Raw genomic sequence first — 22813 nt, 5'->3', positions numbered from 1 at the left:
ATGGTCAGACTTTGAACACTGGCCCTTCTAGTGAGTATGTAGTTGTATCACATTTTGGTTTTCATTTGTATAATGACTAAGGATGATCAGCATCTTTTCATGTGCTTATTTGTCATCCATATATCTTTTAAACTCTAGTGTTATTCATATATTTTGTGTATTTTCATGGGTTGTTTATTTTTCTTTGAAATTTGAGAGGATATATATATGTGTATATATATATATATATATATATATATATATATGTTTTTCTGAATACAAATCTTTAATAAGATATATCTGTTACATATATTTTTTTTCAGTCCATGGCTTTTCTTTTCATTCTCTTAAGTGTCTTTTAAAGAGTAGAAGTTACTAAGTGTAATGAAGTCCAATTTATCCATTGTTTCATTTTGTGGGTTGTGTCTTGGTGTACTTTCTAAAAAAAATTTGCCAACTCCAGGTCATACATAATTTATCCCATATTTTCTTGTGAAAAGCTTTATAGTTCTTGGTTTTACATTTTGTTCTATGATAATATTCTGGACATCAGTAATTAAGAGGATGTTTTGGCAAAATAGTCAAGTTTTCCTGACCTTTGATTTAATTTAAGATACTTCTGGAAATGACTGGTAAACGCTGCCTATTACAGGCTTGGTTTTAGAAATACTGACCCTTAGATAGTGTAGCATTGGGTTTGGTTTGTTGTTCTTATTTTTTTAATAAATAAAATAAAGCAACCTAAAACATACTTAACTGCTTTAGGTTGCTGTGAGTATAACTGAACTAGTCAGGCAAAAACTTGCTAGGCTTATGAAAATAAACATTCTCCGAAGGAAAAATAATCCAAAGAAAGGCAATCAAAATTACATCAATATCAATATCATAGATGCTTCTATGATTTAATTAAAACAGAGCTAATCTATTTTATTCAGTTATACCAAATATTAAAGGGACCAGAATGATCCAAGTTGTACCAATAACTTCTTATTAACTTACTCATTTCTAAAATTTTGCTTAATGTAGTAGTAATGTACTCTTTTTTTAAAATGAAATAGTCCACAGAGAAAAAAATAAATAAGGTCACCTTCTATTACATTCTAGGTGCAAATATGGACTTGGGGTAAAAAAAAATCATCTAACATGGAAAGAAAGAGACTGAATAATGTAAATGAAAATATAAAACCCAAATCAAGACCAAGGGACTAAAGTTTCACAAAATTCATAATTTTATGAAATGTGATACTACATGGAATTCTGCTGGTTAATCAGACCAACTTTTTCTTTAGCTTTATTTTTTAAATTATCCTTTAATTGCCTTAGTAGAAGGCATTTCGTATCATTATAAAGTTAATTAACTTTTAGTATCACGTAATTCAAAAATAGATGGCATTCTTTGCTTGCAGGAATATATTCCACGTAGTTGGAAAAATAGTAAAAACCACAGTTCAACTTCCACTCCTCCTTTCCAGTCCACATAGGGGATTATTTTTGGGGTTTCTAGTTTATCAACTCCTATTTAAAAACCAAAGGTATCAACAGTATCCTGTATGGTGGTGACTGGGGCAGTCTCTGGTATCATTTCCATCTTAGAAAGCATCAGAGCCTTCAGATCCAAGTGCCTGTGCTTCCCTTGGCACTCGGCCATCGTCACCCTGGAAGAGAAGGTCGTCCAGCTTGTTTCACTTAGACTTTGAGGAAACAACGTGTTCACCTAGAAGTTTTAGGCAACATGGGCAATTCTCTGCATGATGTGGCTTGAGCCACCTTTGCCACATTGACTCAATGGTTGTAGGACCAAAGCCCCAGAATGAGGGCAAAGCAAAACTGGGCATGGTGCTCAGTGGGCTCCAAACCTTGTTCCTCAGACCACAGTCACACCTGGAGGATTATCAGAAGCACAGACCCTCAGACCTCTACCCACATCTAACAAGTCGAATCTGAATCTGCACTGCCCAGGATCTGCTCTATAACCTGTGTGGGGTGTTCTCACAGGCAAATGAATGGAAGGAGAAATTTCTTTCTGAGACCCGTCTGGCTTTATTAGGGGAGGTAGAAGCTATCTTTCTGTGACTCTTTCAGTGAGTCAGAAGCTGCTCAGTGTTTTCAAGGACCACTGGGCAGCAGTGGGGTTACAGCCTTGGGGTGACAGCCAGCATCTGTTGGGACTGTGGACTCTGAGCCTGCGCCCGCCCTCCTTCCTATGCAGTAGCCCGCTCCACACCACCCAAGAGAGAAAAGTGGGGTTATTTAAACAAGAAATTCTTCCATTGCAACCTTTGATTAACTTGGAATATTTTCTCCCCCTTTAAGGGGAAAAAGTCTAGTTATTTTCTTCAATCTATTTGCAGAGCATGTTTATATTTAATATAACTTAATATGTTAAATTTATATTTAATATAATTATAATTAATATAATTATAAATATAACAATTTATTTAATACACCATAGATATTTAAAGTATACCTTCATCATCTGACAAATTCCTACATGTATTTGTGTCTATTTTCAGATGCTCAAGGATGTTGTGCCATTTATGGGCCGAGCCCTGGACCACTATCAAGACCACTACCATGAAGTCTGTACGATTTTGCTTTTTTTTTTTTTTTGTGGTACGTGGGCCTCTCACTGTTGTGGCCTCTCCCATTGCGGAGCACAGGCTCCGGATGCGCAGGCTCAGCAGCCATGGCTCACAGGCCCAGCTGCTCCGTGGCATGTGGGATCCTCCCGGACCGGGGCACGAACCCATGTCCCCTGCATCAGCAGGAGGACTCTCAACCACTGCGCCACCAGGGAAGCCCCGATTTTGCATCTAATGTGTCAGCACCAGCCTCATTCTCCTTCACTCTCATTTCTCTTCTTTTGTAAACGAGTAACTTTCATATTATTTTATTAAGGCTTTCTCTCTCATAAAAATCCTATAGGAATTGCACTGTATTTTTATAAATCAGTTGGGGAAAAATGTGACATTTTACAATATCAGGTCTGTGTACTTGAAAACAAGATAAGTCTTTCCATTTATGAAAATTTCATTTATGGTCCACAAAGGGGTTTCAAAGTTTCCTAAGTTTTAGGGACTCTAAACTTGATTGTTACGGTTTTTCAAGATTTCTATTTTATGTGATGGTACTATAAATTACATATTTTCTTCCATTATATTTTCTAATCAGTTATTGATTTTATAAAGAAAAGCCTTATATCTATATATTAACTTTGTGATCAGCCAACTTACCAAAATGTCTTCTTATTTCAAATTTTTGGTTGCTATTTCGAATTTGCTGGTCATATTACGTTATCAATTAAAAATATTATTTTTAGTTTTATTAAAAGAAACTTCCTTATATTAATGTTGAAATCATTAGTAAAAATCACAGCTTAAAGTCTCAATTTCCAAAGCTAAAATTTAGTCCAACAAACTAGTCACAAAGACTAAAATGTGTGAGTGTGTTTGTATACGTGTGTGTTTGTATGTGTGTGGGGACAGAGGTTAAGCAATTCCGTAACTGCTTTAATACCTAAAAACAATAAGCAACATTACAAGTGATTCTTAAATAGAAAGGGTGTGAGGAAGTTTGAAAATTCTCCTGATTTCTGTGCTAGGTGGAACTCTCCGTGTTCAAAGCAGTGGGGCTTAGGCATGTAAGTGTCTTAATGGATACAGTGCTCCTGTTACTTTTTGGGATATCAAACCACCTGGTGGTTTTAAAACAAGAGGAACAAAGTTCATTGACACTCTTATCTAGAGATGGAGTCTGTGTTCCCTTCCTGGAATCTGGGCTCTGTGACTGCTTGAGTAAGAGGATACAGCAAAGTGTCACTGTGCCTATTTCCAAGGCCAAGGTTAACGAAGCTGGTAGCTTCTACCTGCTGTCTCTTGGTGTATCAACTCTTGTGACTTAGCCCAGATCACACAGAGAGGCCACATGAAGAAAGGGCTCCAGCCACCAGGCCCAGCAGATGGACGTGGACCCCTGTCTGATGGGAGTAAGGAGGCCTTCAAGGAGACTCCACCCTCAGATGCAAAAATGTGAGGACCCTGACTGAGCCCAGTCAACCTCCAGGAACATGAGACGCAAGGATAAAATGATTATTGTTCAAAGCCCCTAGGTTTGGCGGGGGTGATCTGTTAATCATCAAGAAATAACAAGGAAGGGCTTCCCTGGTGGCGCAGTGGTTGAGAGTTCACCTGCCAATGCAGGGGGCATGGGTTCGTGCCCCGGTCTGGGAAGATCCCACATGCTGTGGAGCGGCTGGGCCCGTGAGCCATGGCCGCTGAGCCTGCACTGTGCTCCACAACGGGAAAGGCCACAACAGTGAGAGGCCCATGTACTGCAAAAAAAAAAAAAAAAAAGAAATAACAGGGAAAAGTTAGTGCCTGTAATAGGGATGCTGCTGTAACAAAAACCTAACACATGTGGCATTCACCTTGGGATTCAGAGTGGGCACACTCGGAGACAGTCTTGAGAGACTATTAGCCTGAGTCCAAATGGCCTGGAGAAGGCTGTCTGTAATGGCTAATGAAAAGTAAGAAAATGTTTTTTGCAAGAAGAGGGAAAGGGTCCCCTTGTCACATAGTGTTGGGAAGTTTGTCAATGCTCTCACCTGCAACTGTGTGGAAAGCAGGAAATACCCCTAAGGAGGTCAAAGATTTAGCTCTGCAGAATATTGCTGGTTTCTTCTAGATGCCTGTTGTAAATTTAGAGAGAAGAGAGATGAGCTAAAAAAGGAAAATTTAGGCTTCAAGCAAAATTAAAATCTTTTAAAGGATTCAGGATTTGAAGGGTTCAGAGATAGTGCTCTTTTGTTATTCCCAGTCTATCCAAATGGCAAAACAAATCTCATATTAAGAAATTGCTTTGGGAAAAAAATAAAACAGAAGGTGAGTCTATAAGACCCCTTTTTAAACCTCAGAGAGATTTAAGGCAGCACCTGGTCAAAGCTTTCAGAAAGACAAAGGCCTCTGAAGGACCTCATGTGTGTGCCTCATGATCTTCTGTTTAAAAATACACTTGTAAGCACGTTAGGAGGAGCTTTACGGGAGCTCAAAGTAGAGAAGGCACATCTCAAAGCAATTTGTCCTTGGACTTTTGTTCTATTGGCATAAACCCCAATACAATTAATAGAAAATTCACACAATTTCTAAGAGAATTGTTCTGATGGAAACTCCACTGCTTTGAACTTAAAAGCACAGGGAAGGTGCAAAGTGCAGAGAGGCCTTTGGAGCCCCAGCTGTTGATGGTCAGGAAGCAGGATGTGACTCCCAGAGAGAGACAGAAACAGAAAGAGACAGAGCCTAAGAAAGTCACATCACGCAGTCCTGGGCCCTAATCAAACCCTGGTTTGATTAGGTCTTTGAACTAATCAAGCTGGAGGCCCTTGAGCTCCAGACATGTTGACAGTGAGGTGCTCCTATGAGGCCTCGAGAAAGAGCAATTCTAAAAGTGGATTTAAAAAAACATTTAAAGATGCTGGAGAGAATCCAAGAGAAAAAAAAAAGAAAGAAAGAAAGAAAGAAAGAAAGAAAGAAAGAAAGAAAGAAAGAAAGAAAGCCAAAGCAGTGTTTATTCTCAGAAGTGCACGTGGAGGGAGTCAGAGCTGTGAGTTTCTGGCTTTTTGGTGTAAGGCTGCTCCCAGGGCTCAGGCCTCTGGGCCAAGAAAACTGCAGCTCGCCGTCCAACGCTGGGAAAACAGTTAACATTTAAAGAGCAAGTATTAGCAGTGAGAGACCGTGTATGGCCTGAAGGTTGAACTTGCTCAGAGGCGCAGAGGCGCTTCCAGGGGGCCCAACAAAGAAGGGCCAGAAGCCAGGGCGAAATGCAACGTAAAATACAGTAACAGAAGGCTTGTGATTTTGCTGTTTTAAAATCAACTTTATTGAGGTATAATATAAAACAAGAATATGTTCTATTTTAAATATAGCTCATCAACTTTAACAAATGTACACAGTCTAAATCACTACCATCGACAAGATATGCAACATTTCCACCCGCCCAACTTCCTGTTCCTCCTTTACACTCAATGCCTCCCCTATGCCCACAAGGTCCTGGCCAGGTCTGATCTGCTTTATGTCACCATTGCTTTGTTTTTTTCTAAATTTCACAGATATACCATCGCACACGGTTAGTATTTTTGGGGTGTGGCTTCTGTAAGTTACTGTGATCCTTTTGAGATTAATGCGTGTCTTTGACTGTATCAGTAGTTCATTCTTTTTATTCCTGTGTGTTTGTGTGCTGACATTTACTTACCCATTCATCAGTCTATGAGACACTGGTGCTTTTTCCAGCTTTCTCTCATTTGAATAAACATTTGGGTACAAGTCATTACATGGGCATGTTTTTATATCTCTCGGGTGAGTGGCTAGGAGTGTGAATACTGGGTGGCATGGAAAGTGTAGATCTAACTTTATAAAAACACAGCAACACAAGATGAACCACTACCACCACCTACCAAACTGCTTTCTCAAGTTGCTGGACCCTCTGGAATTCTCACAAGCAATATACTAGAATTCCTGTTGCCCCACATTTTTGCCAACACTTGGTATTATCAGGGCTTTTTTAGTCATTGTAATAAGTATTTAATTGAATCTCACTGTGGTTTTAATTGTATTTCCCTTATGACTAATGATGTTGTATATTTTTTCATGGACTTCTTGTCCATTTGTATACCTTCTATGATGACGTGTCTATTCAAACCTATTACACATTGAAAAAATATTTTGATTTTTTTTTGGAGGGGAGAGGATAAATGTACTAAAACTAATATAGAAATAACTTCCTGCTCTAATGATAGCTGTGCTTTTTACAGTGAGTACTTGGGATGTATAAAAATGTTAAAGTAATCTTTTTCAAGTAGAAAATATAAATATGTTAAACATTTTGAGCTGAACAAAGTCACCCAGGCTTAAACTTGTGCTTGTCACACTCCACTTGTAACTTTTCTACTGGATCCAAAGCCAATTGCCATGGACAGTGGCCTTTATCTGCTCAGTTAATATTGTTCAGTTCATGTTGGGAAAGGGCTTGGCCTGACTTATTGCCATGTTTTCATCATCTTTGTGTAATAACGGTGGTCAATCCCCCATGTTTTGCTGCTAGGAAAGTAATTGGAGATTGAAAATAAAATTAACAACAATCACAAAGTATCTTCAGAGCCCTTAGTACTTTACCCTGGGAGGTGACAGTCCCCAGAGGGGAGGAGAGTCTGGAGCACAGGGAGCTCTGGACCCTCCCATCCTCCTGGGGCAGTGGGGTCACTGCCTGGGCCAGAGCAGGAGTCCCGCAGCCACCTCCCTGGAGGAGGGGACCCGTGTGGCATGAGGAGGGAAGAGAGGGGCTGGGGCCTGCGTGGTGGGTGAGGGCACGGGGAGGAGGCTGGAGCTTGGTGCGTGCACAGGGCAGGTGTCCGGGTACACGGGTCTGAGTGGAGAGACTGGTGAGCAATGCACGGAGTGAGGAATGAACATTCATACGGGGCTACTGGGCATCGCACAGAGAGAGGAGAATGCTTTCTGTTATTCTTATTTTTTAAAATTTTTATTTTAGATTGGAATATAGTTGATTTACAATGTTGTGTTAGTTTCAGGTATACAGCAAAGTGGTTCACTTATACATATACATGCATCTATTCTTTTTCAAATTCTTTTCCCATTTAGGTTATTAGAGAATATTGAGTAGAGTTCCCTGTGCTGTACAGTAGTAGGTCCTTGTTGGTTATCTATTTTATATATACTAGTGTGTATATGTCAATGGACTGGGCTTCTTCAAATGCAAATTTATGAAGAGACTGAACCCTGTGGAGTTTGGCAATTAACGTGGGTGATGAGCAAGATGAACTATTTTGTTTCTCTTTTCCTGGTCCCTAAACACTATCAGCGTTCTCACTTGTTTCAACCAGCACCAATATATGCTTATATATATTTTTTCTATCTCTTTTAGATCTTAATTTCTCCACTGAATTTAAAGTGTGTACATCCCAATCCTGCCAACCATGTTTTGCTTTTACTCACTGCAGACGTGTCATCTGACCCACAGCTGGATGGAAGGCAGCATTTCACACTGGAGCTGTTCTTCCTCTGAGGCTCTGTCCCGTTAGCGGGTCCCCATCGGCCGTCTGCCGAGGCCGGAATGCAAGGGACTTCTTCACCTCCGACCTCAGCCAGTCACCACATCTCCCCGGCTTTACTTCCAAGCCTCCCATCGCCTGTTCTCAACCTTTCGTGTCCAGGCCCTGCCCCCGCCTCCCCCAGATACCTTGCCTGGCTCTGTCCTCCTAAAACCTCCCACCTTGGACAAGTGACAATCTTCCTATACCTCATTTTAAAAAATCTATAAAAAACAGAGACCGTTTACTCTAGTTTTCCTTGAAGGTCCTGGCTGGTACGTGTTCTTTCCGCATAACTATTAAACGGCACCCCCTTCCCCTCTCAAATGCATGGTACCTGGTGCTGTCATTCTAAGCACTGATAGTTCAAGTAAAGGACTTAGAGCTGCACCAGACAAACAGCAAGAGTTCTGCAAATGTCGCCTCTTACAATCACAAGGGATTGTCACAATGTCAGCCTCTCCTGCCAGGCTTGCTCCCACCTGAGGTTCTAGGAGGTGCCATCCCTGCACACATCTTGATCCACCTCCAACCTCCCCACCACCGTCCCCCCACCCCCATCCACACACACACACACACACACACACACACAGACTCAGGTAATACCGAGTCATCCTTAAACCCGCAGGCATCTTCTCTAGGATGGACTCCAGGGATGCTTTTTATGTGCTGCCTTTGCCTGCACATCTCTTTTGGAGATCACTGTGTTCTCTCTGTGTCTACTCCAGTCGATATTAGCTCCTTAAAGAGGGTGATTGCGTTTTGTTTCCTTTTGGGGCCCATGGCCTTGCATGAGTGCTGACCGCAGGGCAGACCCTCCAGACCTGCTGCTGAACTGGCCCCAGCGTTTGTCCTCTGCACTGAGGAAGCAGTCGGCACCTCCCTGAGCACAGGGGCGGCACGTATGGGATTCTTCCCCATCCCCTGCCTCTGACTAGGAGTTTCCCTGGCAACCCATCTTTATGCGGTCCTCTAACTTCCCCGTTCCACCTCAGAACGTCAAATTTATTTTCAAAGACTTGGCTTCATGGCTAAAAACTGCAGGAGTCTGCCAATTTTAGACCCTCAAATTTGCAAGAACCACGTAAAAAGGGCCAGTTTGTTTTTATTTTTTCGTTTTAAAATACACTAAAACACAATCTGAAACAGAACCTAGAATGGTTTCTTTAAAGAGCATGTACCACTTAATGGGAATGAATTTGTTCTTTTAACTGAGATTGCCTGAGTTCACTGGGGGCTGGAACCAAGAGAAAGAACTGGGAAGCAAGAGAAAGAACTGCTCTAGCTGACATGAGCTTTATTTCCTATTGTGACAGAGAAAGTCTCTCGCCTTTAATTTTTCTGTCTAATACAATGTGCTCTGAGCTCCCCTATCCTGCTGATCTGATCAGGAACTCTGTGTCATCATTTAATTTGGAATTGCCTTCTTCTTCCTGCTCAATTCCCCGTGGTCATCTGAAGGGGACCCTACCTGCTCTATAACATTCAGGAACTTTGGTCCAAGGATGGTCGTCACGGGTGTTACACTCTTGGAGAAGGTGGCCGCCTGCTCTTGGGTCAGCTTTGGGGAGAAGGGCCTTTCCCAGCTTCTTGGGCTGGGTGTTTTAAATTAATCCACAGAAATGCACTTTTAAGGCTCTTGCCTCTCCTGCATCCCGAAGTTGTGTGGTGGGTAGACTCTGTGATGAAAAACAGTAGCCTCTGTCACCTTCCTAATACTGGGAGAAACTGCCTCAGGTAGCTACACGCCCCTCCCCCCTCTTCTCCCCCTAATTCTAAACTTCTTACCTTTAGGACAATTCAGTTCTTTCTGAAAACAAGAGTTCTTCACTCTGAAGGGGGTTATGGAAAGAAGGTTCTAGAAATCCACATCTCAAGCCTGTTATATTGAAATCTCTCCTCACCCTGGGGTTGGGGAGGGGAGAAAAGGGCCCATGGAAAGAAACAATATTCATTTTTCAATTCTTTCTGATATTTCTATGTCAGGAGAGATTAGTATTGTATTGAGATACTAAATATCAGTCACATGATTACTTACTGAACACACGTGCCAGTGGTTTCCTTAACTATTTTATTTTACTTGTATCTTATTTAAGGTACATAACAAACTAAAGAAAGCGCTTATTTTGCTGGTGAATAAACTGAGATTTTAAGAGGTAAAATTGGCAAGACATCACAGGTAGTTGTCACTGGTCAATCCAGGATTTAAATCATGGCTTTCCAATTTGAAATCTTATACATGTAAACACTATGGTACGTGGAAGTCTGTTGAACTTGGAAATAACATAGTTTTGTGTGTACGAAGTGAGTGTCGAGTGGTGGGGTCATAGCACAGTCAGCCCTCCTCATGGAGTTTCTCTCTGTGGTTGGCTGGATCGCGGACGTGGAGCTCGAGGGTACCGAGGGCCGGCTGTGTTCACTGGACTCCGCCGCTTTATGCAAGGGACTTGAGCGTCTGTGGATTTTGGTGTCCCTGGGGGTCCTGGAATCGATCCCCCGTGGATACTGAGGGTGGACTGCCATGATGTCTGCACATTCCCCAGGCAAAGACTTTCCCTCTTTCAGTGCTGAAGACACTGAAATTTGAGAAGGGGAATTTCCATTTCAGATACACTGTTTATATGTTTCTCAGCATCTTTCCCAGAATCTTGGGTATTATAAGCGTTCAGTGCTTATATACGTGCATAAACAATATTTTTATTGAGGAAGCTTATCTTCACAAGTAAAAGTTACATTAAATGGTGGTAAAATGATAGAATTTCAGATTACTTGGATCTCAACAGAGACAGAGTTTTAATGGAAAGAGTAGATTTTTTTTTTTTTTTTTTTTTTTTTTTTGCGGTACGTGGGCCTCTCACTGTTGTGGCCTCTCCCGCTGGGGAGCACAGGCTCCGGAAGCACAGGCTCAGCGGCCATGGCTCAAGGGCCCAGCCACTCCGCGGCATGTGGGATCCTCCCGGACCGGGGCACGAACCCGTGTCCCCTGCATCGGCAGGTGGACCCTCAACCACTGCGCCACCAGGGACGCCCAGAGCAGATGGTTTAAATCTCCTTCTCTGGCTCAGCTACTAGGTAACCACATCCGAATTACTTTGTAGTTCTGAATTAAATTTCCAACTCTGTGGAATGGAATAAATAATTCTTGTCTATTAAGTGTTGTGAGGATTTAATGCTCAGTCTGTGTAAGCTGGATGTATGGCCAGGGTCTGGGTAGCTGCTTTTATCTTTTCCTGTTCCTCCTGTCTTCCCAACTATTGTGCTCACAGGCAATCACATCTGGCCACTTGTAATCAAATAAATTCACAAAATAATCTGGGCCTTCATGTAGTTTTTCAAGGTGCCTGCATCTTCTGATAACACATTGTCAGTACATGAATTCTACCTGCCCTTAGCCAACCCCCAATCACTTACGATTGAAGGCACTTTGGTTAGATTCTGGGAGGAATTCCAAGAAAACTGCAGGCCAGGGTCCTGCTGTCTGATGGCAAATCACCTGATAGCTGAAGGAGGGTAATTTATTTCAATAGCAAAAAGTACATAAGAGAAGTGGATGGAGTTGAAGCTAGTTGCCTATAAAGTGCCAAAATAGCTCACAGCACAGAGAGAAAAGAGTCCCATTTGAAGTTTCACTCATGGTTTTGGGGGAAGGACGGCCTTCCAGCTGGGTCTTGTCTTGAGGGAGAGGTCAGAAAAAAAAGTTATAAAAAAAATGTAAAAAGGATAAAGGATAAATATATCTGTTATTGCTGAGCTAAAATATTCTCTATAAAAATCAACTTTAAAAGACCAGGTAATTGCCAGAAATTAACCTCTGTACTCACACGTTTCACATTATCCCATTCAACACTGAATCCTTTTCCAGTCATCATAGATTCTGCCTACAGTGAATTTATTGGGCATATGATCTAGACTCGTCCACCGCCCCAAACTAGACCCACAGGCCTGAAAACACCCTCTGTGATGCATAAATACATCCTATGGGGTATTCCTGTAGGAGTAAAAATAATCAAGCTAAATTCCCTTGAAGCCAATATTGACGTCGAGTTTTCTAGAGGCAGGATGTGTGGGAGGGGCTGGAAGGAGAAAAGAAGCAGGATGGGAAAGAACAGTGACCCCAGCACAGATGTGTCCCCAGCAGAGTCTGCCTTGTCCCGAGGCGGGTGGACCAGGTCAGAGCGGGTTGGGCGCATAATATAGTGTAATGTGATGTGAATAATACGAAGATCCCGCCTTGAGCAAAGTGGGTCAGACTTGGAAACACAGCATCATCAGCTGTGGTGCCCCGGGGTGTGAGGGGGCCTCTGACGTACGCGCCCAGGTTTTTGGGGTGGATGGGCTCCCCTCAACAGTGGCGACTGTCCAAGGAGGGCTGTGTCCGGATCTGAGCAGCCCGGCCATGCGGGCCCAGGAAGGATCTGGACGGATTCCAGCAGCCTCCGTCGCGGTCCCCTCCTCCAGCCTCTCGGGACCACCTGCCCCTCACATTAGGTTCACTCTCTCCAGGGAGAGCCCGCCCAGGATTTCAGGGCACAGAGGCCAGGGCCTCCCAGGAAGAAAGTCTGGGGCATCCCTTGCCTTCACCCCAGGTTTCTCTTCTTCCATCTGAGCCAGAGCCTCATCCTGGAGGGTCAGAGCCTCTGATGAACATGCACTTGCTGGCTGGGGTTGCTGCACTTGCCCAGTCAAAACAGGGCCCAGGAGGACCCAGAGATGCCAGAGTGCACAACTCCTCTGCCTTCTTGCGAATGGCTGTGAGTGACTGGTCCTCTCAGTGTGGAAGGAGAGGCATGAAATCAGCGCATCACCAAATGGCCTTTGGTCTCCTCTGCTAATTTACTCTGGAAAACCTATGCCATCCAGTGTCTGAGCAGCAGTGGATTGTGATGATTTACTGTCACCTGCCCTCTTCCATCTCTAGTAGAAACTATCTCATGATTTGCTGTGTTTTCTGATGAGAAAATGGTCAAGAGTTCATTAAGCATTCGTGGTGAGATCTTAAGGTATACCAGCCTTAATATCTTAACCAAGCAGTAAATGAGATAAAAGGGACAAAATAAAACTGAAAGATAATATCACTCAGGTTGATTTCCTGATTTTACATATTTTAGAGAATACCCATGTATCATGCCCTGTATATTTCATAGACTATGACAGCAAAGTTTAATTGCTTAAAATGCTTATAAAAATCTGTGCTAACGTATTAAGTCATTTTGTTGGGGCTTCTTGACAACACATTTCCTACTGGAAAAATGTTCATGTTCTTTAAATCTCTGGGGAGAAAGTTACAGTCTTGCTCTGAGAGTTTGTCCTGTGCTCTGCTCATTCCAGGGGTTAATGTAGCTCGTAGGAGGGCCAGGGAGCATTTACATCAATGCCATCGTGGAGATGAAGTTTAACAGCAGTAAAACAGCATGTACTGTGATCAGACGGTACGGCACAGACAGCAGCTGCTATTTCAATTCCAGAGAATATTTAGCGGAGGAAATACTGCAAACGTTGATCCTGATAAGAACCCGTGAGGACAATAAACACAGGTATTGCTTGTGTTAGAAACGGAAACTTTGATGAATTAAGGTGTTGACTGACAGCCTACAAACGACAAGTCATAGAATTTTAGAGTCGATGTCTGTATCTTCTATGAAGAAACTGAGGTCAAGCTGGATCGAGTTTTGTACCAAAGCAAAAAGACTAGCTAATAGGAAGATGAGATGTTCTGGTTTACTAGTGCTACTTTGCCCGCTCTCTCTCCTTAGCAAGAGGTGGGCTCACAATGATGCAGCGATCACAGGTGAGACAGTTCCCTTATCAACCTGCCACTGGGCTGGTTTTTGGCCATGACCATGAACAAGTGATTTGGGCCAAAATCTCTTTTAGACTTAATTCTTAAACAACTTTATTTAGGATGTCTGGCATATGATAAATGTCACGTGTTTAAAATGTACCATTTGATAGGTTTTGATACGTGTGGAACTGTGAAAGCATCGTCGTCTTCAAGATAACAAATGTCACAGCCATCATCCCCAGGAGTCCTCCTGGCCTTTGGTGGTCTCCTCTTCTTGTCTCTCCTTGGGCCCCCCTCCCCATTCCCACCACTTTAGATAAGTTGGCATTTTCTAGAATTTTATGTAGAGAGTACAATATGTATTCTTTTTGTTTGTTTGCTTGTTTGGCTTCTTTAACTAAACAATTATTTTAGGAATGGTCTCTGAAGTTGCTTGTTTAATGAATTTTTCCTTCTTACTGCTGAGTAGTATTCCACTGTATGAATATACAGCAATTTATTTATCCATTCACATGTTGAGAGGCATTTGGGTAGTTTCCAGTTTTTGGTGATTATAAATTAAATGGCTTTGGGGCTTCCCTGGTGGCGCAGTGGTTGAGAGTCCGCCTGCTGATGCCGGGGACACGGGTTCGTGCCCCGGTCTGGGAAGATCCCACATGCCGCGGAGAGGCTGGGCCCGTGAGCCATGGCCGCTGAGCCTGCGCATCCGGAGCCTGTGCCCCGCAACGGGATAGGCCACAACAGTGAGAGGCCCACGTACCGCAAAACAAAACAAAACAAAAAAACAAAAAAACAAACAAACAAATAAATTAAATGGCTTTGAACCTTTTTCTACAGGTCTTTGTATGTCTACACAATTTAATTTTTCTTGGGTAAACACCTAAAGGCAGAAAGACTGGGTTATGCTGTGGGAGTGTGTTGAATATTGTAAGACAATGTCACTTTTTTGGAAGCGGTCATACCCTTCATGGTCCCACCAGCAGAATGTGCATGCCTCATACCCTTGACAGCATTTCTTGTGGTGACTGAGGTTTTAGGCATCCTCATGGGGTTAGCGGTATCTCACTGTGCATGTTCAACATACTTTCATGTGTTCTTTGCAATCCATATGTCTTTTCTCATGAAGGACCTATTCAAATATTTTCTTCATTTAAAAAAATTATGTTGGTTTTTTCTTTGTATTGAGTTTTGAGAGTTTTTAAATATATTTTGAATACAAGTTCTTTATCCTACAGGCATATTTTGGAGACACTGAGGGTTTGGTTCCAGACCACCACAATGAAGTGAATATGGAGATAAAGAGAGTCACGTGAATTTTTTGGTTTCCCAGTGCACTTAAAGTTACACTTACACTATACTGTAGTCTATTAAGTGTGCAATAGCATTATGTCTAAAAAATGTGCAGACCTTAATTAAGAATACTTTATTACTAAAAAATGCTAACCATCATCTGACAGCACAAGGTTGCCACACACCTTTGCTTTGTAAGAAATGTAATACCTGTGAAGCACCATAAAGTAGAGTGTAAAATACAGAATATAAGATATTTTTAATGTCACACAACAGTGAAACATTATAGCTTCAGTAATTCAACTGTATAATGAATATTTATTGTCTACGATGTGTTACACAACTTGAATTGCTAAGATGAGTAGAAAAGTAGTGTAATTGAGCGTTTATAGATATTACTATAGAAATATATATTGCACGTATTGATGCTACAAAACCTAGATGGAACCAGGCAGTTTATTTTATAAAAAGAAATAAAAACAAATGAAAGTTACCTTGACTGGAAAGAAAGCAGTAAAACTATCTCCATCTGCAGCTGCTATGATCTTGTACAGGTAAAATCCCAAGGCAACCACACACAAACAAAAACAGCTACGAGAGTCAATAAGGGTGTAGGATACTCAGTCAATATACAAAACTCAGTTGTACTTTTATACACAAGCAATACGAAATTTTAATCAAGGAAATGTTTTCATTTACAATAGCCTCAAAAATAATAAGATACTTAAGAGTAAATTGAACAAAACAAGTGCAAACTGTGTCCACCTAGACGCCCTTGTGTGGGGGAGGGAGTGATGTAAGCTTTAGGAGGACTTTCATCTTGTAGACACACGAGGAAGATGCTTACGGCTGCAGGGAAGCTATTTACTCCTCGGGGGTTTTAAGAGCAATTCGTTCATCTGAAATATAGATAGAATGTTTCTATTTGATATAAATATGTAAATTAATTAAAGTGAGATGTTAATGTTCCCAATTTTCACGTATGTACTTTTGTCTGAGAGTATTTTAAGGTTCTACTAAGTTCCCACAGCACTCAGAAAAGAAAAAAATCACACATGATGATTATTGGATACTTAGAACTTCCAGGTTCAAATGTGACAAAAATCACTTAAAAAATAAAAAAGACATGGTGAGGCCTTGAATTTTTTAGTTTTCTTTTGTTATTGCTTCAAATTCTAAGATCCAAACTTTGTTTCCTGATTGATAAAGGCTAAAAACAATTAAGATAGATTCTTTTAGAGCATATTATAGCATCACTGCCTCTGAATGGATTTCAAATGAAATGTCTCAAATACAGGGGTTATCTTAGTATAGACAGATGTTGATATTTCATAATATCAAGATCTATGGTACATTTAATTCACTTTGTATGATAGTGGAAAAGTTATGACATTTCATCTGTTTTATAAATAATTTCCCACAAGCTGAGAACCATTTATGGTAATAAGTAAATATACACATACATATGTAATAAAAGCTATCTGATATTGTCTGGGAATAATACTTCCTAAAGAGCCATCTTTCAGAATGAACAGGGATTTTCCCCTTTAAGCTCTGAAAACAAAATAAGTAAAAACTCAAGTAACCCAACCATATTTAGAAAAAGTTTTCTAAAATTATTTCATAGTTCTCTGACTCCTTATGTCACAGAAAGCTCTTAAAATTTTGTCCTCATAAGAAATGTAAATTATTACATTTTGAGCTTAAACAAATTAATACTTCAAGTATTATTAGAAGTAACTATCAAAACAAATCCACATAGAACCAGACCAAACTCTGGTAGCACTTTTTCAATAAAGTATGTGGACTTTGTGGCCTGAATGTTTACTTTTCATAATCTTTTCCCTACTTCCAGATTTCTAACTGCATTTCTAATGGGCCAGCTGGCCCAATGGCTCAGGTGTCTGCCCTTTGGGAGCTGCAGGTGACCACCCAGCCTCCCCAAATAGTGGGCTGCTCCATCCATGGCATTGGTGTGAGGAAGGTCCCAGCACTCAAAAAGCTCTTCATTTTTTCCCCAGCCCCTGTTAATATTTTTAAATTATTGTTTCATAGAGAAACTAGCTACAGTGAAAAATGTTAACACCAAATTATCGAGTTTATGAGCATGGAGTGGGAATAAAATCACTTTGGAGCAAATGTAAATATAAAAATTTGGGGGAATACCTTAGACTTGGATTAAAAACCTAACTGCTGACTTGCCCTGCTTGGAGCGTTCTCACATGGATGAGAACTTGATATGTAATTGCTCCAAACACATAGCACAGGGCTCCAGACACAACTGGCTTCTGAAAGCAGCCCAGTGCACAGGAAAGTCATATGCTCTCAGGGGCAGGTCTGGGAATCCTCAATGGAAGTTTTAAAGGATGGAGATGTGAGCTCCAGGAAGAAAGGAAAGTCTAAGGACAGATATAAGGTAACAAGTGAGTAAAACATTTGGGAAGACGTGGGAGTTGGGGACAGTAACTGTTGAGCAAGGCTCCATGTCAGGGGCTTGCTTCTTTTCCCGGGGATCTCTGACCAACTTTCCACCGATACCCCGTAGGGCATCAACAGAAAGAATCCATCTCCACGTGTTTGGCAGGTACCAATGGCTTTTCTCCCAGGAGCCCTGGAGAGCACCTGTTAATAGCTAAGGAGGTGGCCCGGTAACGGGAGTTCTAGTAACACACAAACCAACAAGCAGAAACAGATGATGGAGATTCTGTCTATAAATTTATACCTAGAACATTTGCAGACAGAAAAACTGAGAATTCACTGCAATTAAAATAAGGCTAAAGTCAAAGATGTGACCACGTTAATGCAACAGCTGTGGAACATAGGGACTGTTTGACAAACTCTTCTCTCTAAGAGTTTCAACAGGTCCTGAATAGGATGGGGCAAGACTGACCACCTCACCGCCTATAGCATATGGATAGAGATGCATTTATATGTAGTCAGTTCACCTGTGGGCTCAGGCATTTGAGACTGATCTCTTCTGGAAAACTGTGGTCTGAGCTGTGGTGTCAGATGGGCAAGTAGGTGAGCAGGTGTCTACAGGTGGAGGCTGGATGGCCCTGCTCCCATCCTGGGGGACGTGGTTTTCCTCCTGTGGATTGCAGATGGTCCTCTCCCTTCAATGTTTGTGGAGGTGAGAAGCCAGGGAAAGTGAGGAACCAGGATGAACAGTTCTTTCCCAGCCTTTCCCAGCCCCGTGAGGTGCCTTGTGGGAAAGGATAAATGATGTTGTGCTCAAGGATTCTAGTCTCTGTGATCCCTTACAGCTTCTGTACAAATCTTTGCATTGGAGAGGACATGGAGTTGGGGAAGAATCAAAGCTATTTCCAGAACGTTAGGAATAAACTAAAGAAGTATGAGTTTCAGGGTGATTTTTTTTTCTTTTTAGGTAGAAGATACATAGAAAATTTCCAGACAAGGTAAGCACACTGGGCGTTCTGACCTACTTCTTTGCAAAACACACACACCCCTGCATAATTAGACTGCAGGGCGCCCGGTGACCTTGCAGAAGGTTCTCAGAAGCAGCTTGGGAACTGATTACTTCCTGACCCAAATGAGTGCCCTGGTTCCTTTAGTCTTCACAGAATTCTTAGCCAGGCTGCTCAACAAATGAATGCGGATGGTGGTGATGCCAGGACTGAGGATCCACGAGCCGAGTGCCCACTGACCTCCAGTCCTACACCTATTAACACCCTGCGGGCCCCAGAATTGTGCTCAGGCTTACTTATCTGTATCCTAATCAGGAGGGTATTGAATGCACTAAAGCAGGATCTAAGTGCTCATAACCATCTGACTCAGGAGAGGATTTAAAAAGCACAAATGACATCACTGGAGAACAGTTATGGGCCAAGCCTGTGTCACCACGTATAAGGTAAGTGGAGGTTCAGAGCAGGGAGAGGCCCTGCGGGCTGAGCCCTTGCAGGTACTGCAGACCCTCCCTGGGTCAGCCTCCCCTGATTCTCACGCCCCAGGGATTGGCCCACGCTTCTCCATAGTAAGCAGATTGTACTGCCCAGTGGATTTGTTTGGGTTAACCTGCTGTGAAGATCTGGGCCACTGAATTCTTTCTTTCGTTGTGTCCTTTACCCCTTCAAGTGCTCTATCAGGTCAGTAGAGGAGACGGTGCACTGAAGAGGGTCCAGTGAGGGCCCCAGGCTCACACACATCCCCCCACTGGTGTCAGCAGGACAGTGAGACCCAGGTCTGCCCGCCCCAGTCCCACCCTGCCTTCTCTCAAAGCCTCTAATCATCTGTCTCCTTTGGGCCTGAATCAAGTCCTTGCTCATCTAAGGAGCTTTTCTACAACTGCTGATGAGGGTGCACCCGACTCTGTCTCCAGGCTTTAAACTTTCCTGCTGGGAGGTCTTGGATAATCACTATCCTATTCTGAGATGCCCTTTGTCACTATAAAATAGTGACATAAAATAGGTAAATGAAGAAAAAATAAAAAACCCAGTCATTGTAACTTGTTGTCACAGTGAAAAATAAAGGTGGAATCACAATTGTAAAATCCATGTCCCGTTCTGCACTTCCAAAGTAGCTCTCAATTATATTCAAGTTGCCAGGATCCAAGTCATGGAGATGGAATTAAAGAACAAAAAAGTATGGGGAAAAAAGAAGGGAAAAATGTGAAAGTAAACGATTTGTGCAGAATTTTGGAAGGGAGCTTCTTTTCCTAGCCATGATCACAAAACTTGGGGGTTCCCCCCAGGCCCATGGATAACGGAGTAAAAATTTAACATTGTACTAACGCATTTAAGATCTTTTGTTACTTGACCTCAACTTTCTTGGTCTGAGTTTTCTCTCATTCTATACCTTTTATCTCAGAGTGGTCACTGCTCCCCAAACACCCAGTTTCTCCCTTCTCTGCCTTTTATACCCTCTGTTCTCACCCTGCGAATATTTGCTCTCCATCTCAGTTTATAATCTCCAATCACACTTGCAAAGTGTTGTCCAATTCTAAATCCTAGACCATTCTTTTTAGGGGAATTAACCTTACTCTGGCTAATGTCTTGATTCAAGCACTCTCAAAATAAGTAACAGAAACTGATTTGAACAAAATCAAAACCAGGGACTTTATTAGAGAGATAGTGGACATCTGAGAAAATGCAGCTAGATCTTAGAAAAGAGCCAGAAATCTGAAATTATGAGTCAGGGACACAGGTGTGCTCTCTCCATTTCTCTTGTCCACTTCTTTTTCCTTGGCTAGAATTTTCAGCAATAAAATGTCGGTTTTATATATCTTTTTGAAGTATAGTTGATTTACAATATTTTATTAGTGTCATGTGTATGGCACAGTGACTCAGCATTTCTACAGATTATGGTCCATTGCAAGTTCTTACAGGACAATGGCTGTAACCTCTGTGCTGTCCAGGGTCCCCTGTCCACGTTCCATGGCTACTGCTCTGTCCACAGCACGGTGACAAGGCAGCAGTTGATCACGTCATCGCTCCTGTTGTCGCATCTCTGTCAAGAGATCAGTTCACACTGTGTCTGAAGTCTCTTAGTTCTAATTTCAACTCCCAAAGAAAGGACTGTAATTTGGGTCAAGTCCAATCAGCTGTTACCATGGGTACAGGTCACAGTGCAGACACACATTTCTTTGGGGGAGGGTAGTTACTGTTGGTACAGGACTGAAAAGCTGCCCCAGGTTCTTCAGTGGAGAGGCCTTCTTTTCTTTCTCTTCTAAACCACAAAAAGCTGATTTAGAATAAGGTTTCTTCTGTTTTCTAGAATGGCGATACTGATAGTAGGAGAACTTGATGGTTTAGTGCTTGTCATTGCTGTAGTTCTCACTGCGGTGGCAACCTCTGATCTCATTACTGCCACCACAGTTTTGCCTTTTCCAGAAGCTCATCTAGTTGGAATCACACAGTCTGGACCCTTTTCAGACTGGCTGCTTGCACTCAGTAACATGCATTTAAGTTTCCTCTATGTCTTTTCATGGTTTGATGACTCATGTCTTTTCAGTGTTGAATAATGATCCGTTGTCTGGATGAACCACAGTGTATCCATTCACCTACTGAAGGGCATGTTGGTTGCTTCCAAGTTTTGGTGTTATCAATAAAGCCACTACAAACATCCACGTGCAGGTTTCTGTGTGGACGTAAGTTTTCAGTTCATTTGGATAAATACCGAGGAGCATGATTGCTGGGTCATATGGTGAGAATATGTTTAATTTCTTGAGAAACCACAAAACTGTCTTCCAAAGTGGCCACACCGTACTGCATTCCCATCAGCAGTGGAATTCCCATGAGTTCCTGTGGCTCCACATCCTCACCAGCATTTGGTGTTGTCAGTGCTCTGGGTTTTGGCCATTCTCATACGTGTGTTGTGGTATCTCATTGTTTTAATTTGCATTTCCCTGATGACATATGATGCTTATTTGCCATCAGTATATCTTCTCTGGTGAGATGTCTGTGAAGGTCTTTGGCTCATTTTCAAATCTGGTTGTTGATTTTCTTATTGTTGAATTTCAAGTGTCCTTTGTATATTTTAGAAAACAGTCCTTTGTTAGATATCTTTTGCAAATATTTTTTCTCATCTGTGGCTTGCCTTTTAAGTCTCTTGATATTGTCTTTCACAGAGCAGAAGTTTTTAATTTTGATAAAGTCCAGCGTATTAATTCTTTCTTTCATGGGTCTTGTCTTTGACATTATATCTAAAATGGTATCACCATATCCAAGGTCATCTAGGTTTTCTCCTATGTTATCTTCTGGGAATTTTATAGTTTTGTGTTTCACATTTAAGTCTATGATCCATTTTGGATTAATTTTTGTAAGGGGCATAAAGTCTGTGTCTATATTCTTTTTTTTTTAATATGTGGACGTCCAGTTGACTATATTTATATGGAAGGATATTTTTCTGGACTCTCTTTTCTGTTTCATTGGCCTATTTGTTTGCTCTTTTACCTATACCATGATAAGTAACTTTTACGTATTTAAACATGTAGATGTATTTCAAAGATGTACATACAATACAGAGAAAAATAGCTGATCTTGTTTAATTTTGAAGATGACTTGAGGTAATTAAAGCAGTTTTGAGAGCTTCAGTTTTTTTTTTTTTTTTTTTGTATTATAAAGCTTTACCTGAAATAAAGCATGATATTCTCTCCTCCATATTCTGGATCATTATTTAAAAGTGTGATACTAGGGGAGCATGCAGATGCTTGTTGAAAATGGAATCCTTCCTCCCTATGTCCCATGGAATATTCGCTTTATCAATCCATTCCTAAATATGAATAGGCTACTTAGGCAGGGAGTGAATTATTAAGCTGCAGTAATTTGTTTCCATCACATGGTAGATAAGTAAATCCTCTTCTAAAAATTATGCAAAGTAATCATACTGCTGTCCTAGAGCATGTAGTGTGTGTGGTGTTCATACATAGGCATGTGACACACAGGGAAGCCATGGTGACACATTTCATAGTTCGTAACTTTAAAATATTAAAAAAAATTATATTTTTTAAATATAAAAAATGTCAGATTTCAAAACGAGACCTGACCATAGGATTTATGTTGGTAACTGAGCAAGAATCTTCCTTAGGAAAGGGCAGCTCAGATTGCTAAGAATGAATCTTGATATCAGGTTCATCATGGGTTGAAAAGAATTAGGTTGTTAATGTTCCTACTTCTAACGATACCTGTGATTTACAAAACTTACAA

Source organism: Mesoplodon mirus (assembly GCF_964341445.2).
Source record: "Mesoplodon mirus genome assembly, chromosome: 16".
In the NCBI taxonomy this organism is placed as follows: domain Eukaryota; kingdom Metazoa; phylum Chordata; class Mammalia; order Artiodactyla; family Ziphiidae; genus Mesoplodon; species Mesoplodon mirus.
The sequence above is the reverse complement of the archived record's forward strand: the minus strand, read 5'-3'. Positions refer to the sequence as shown.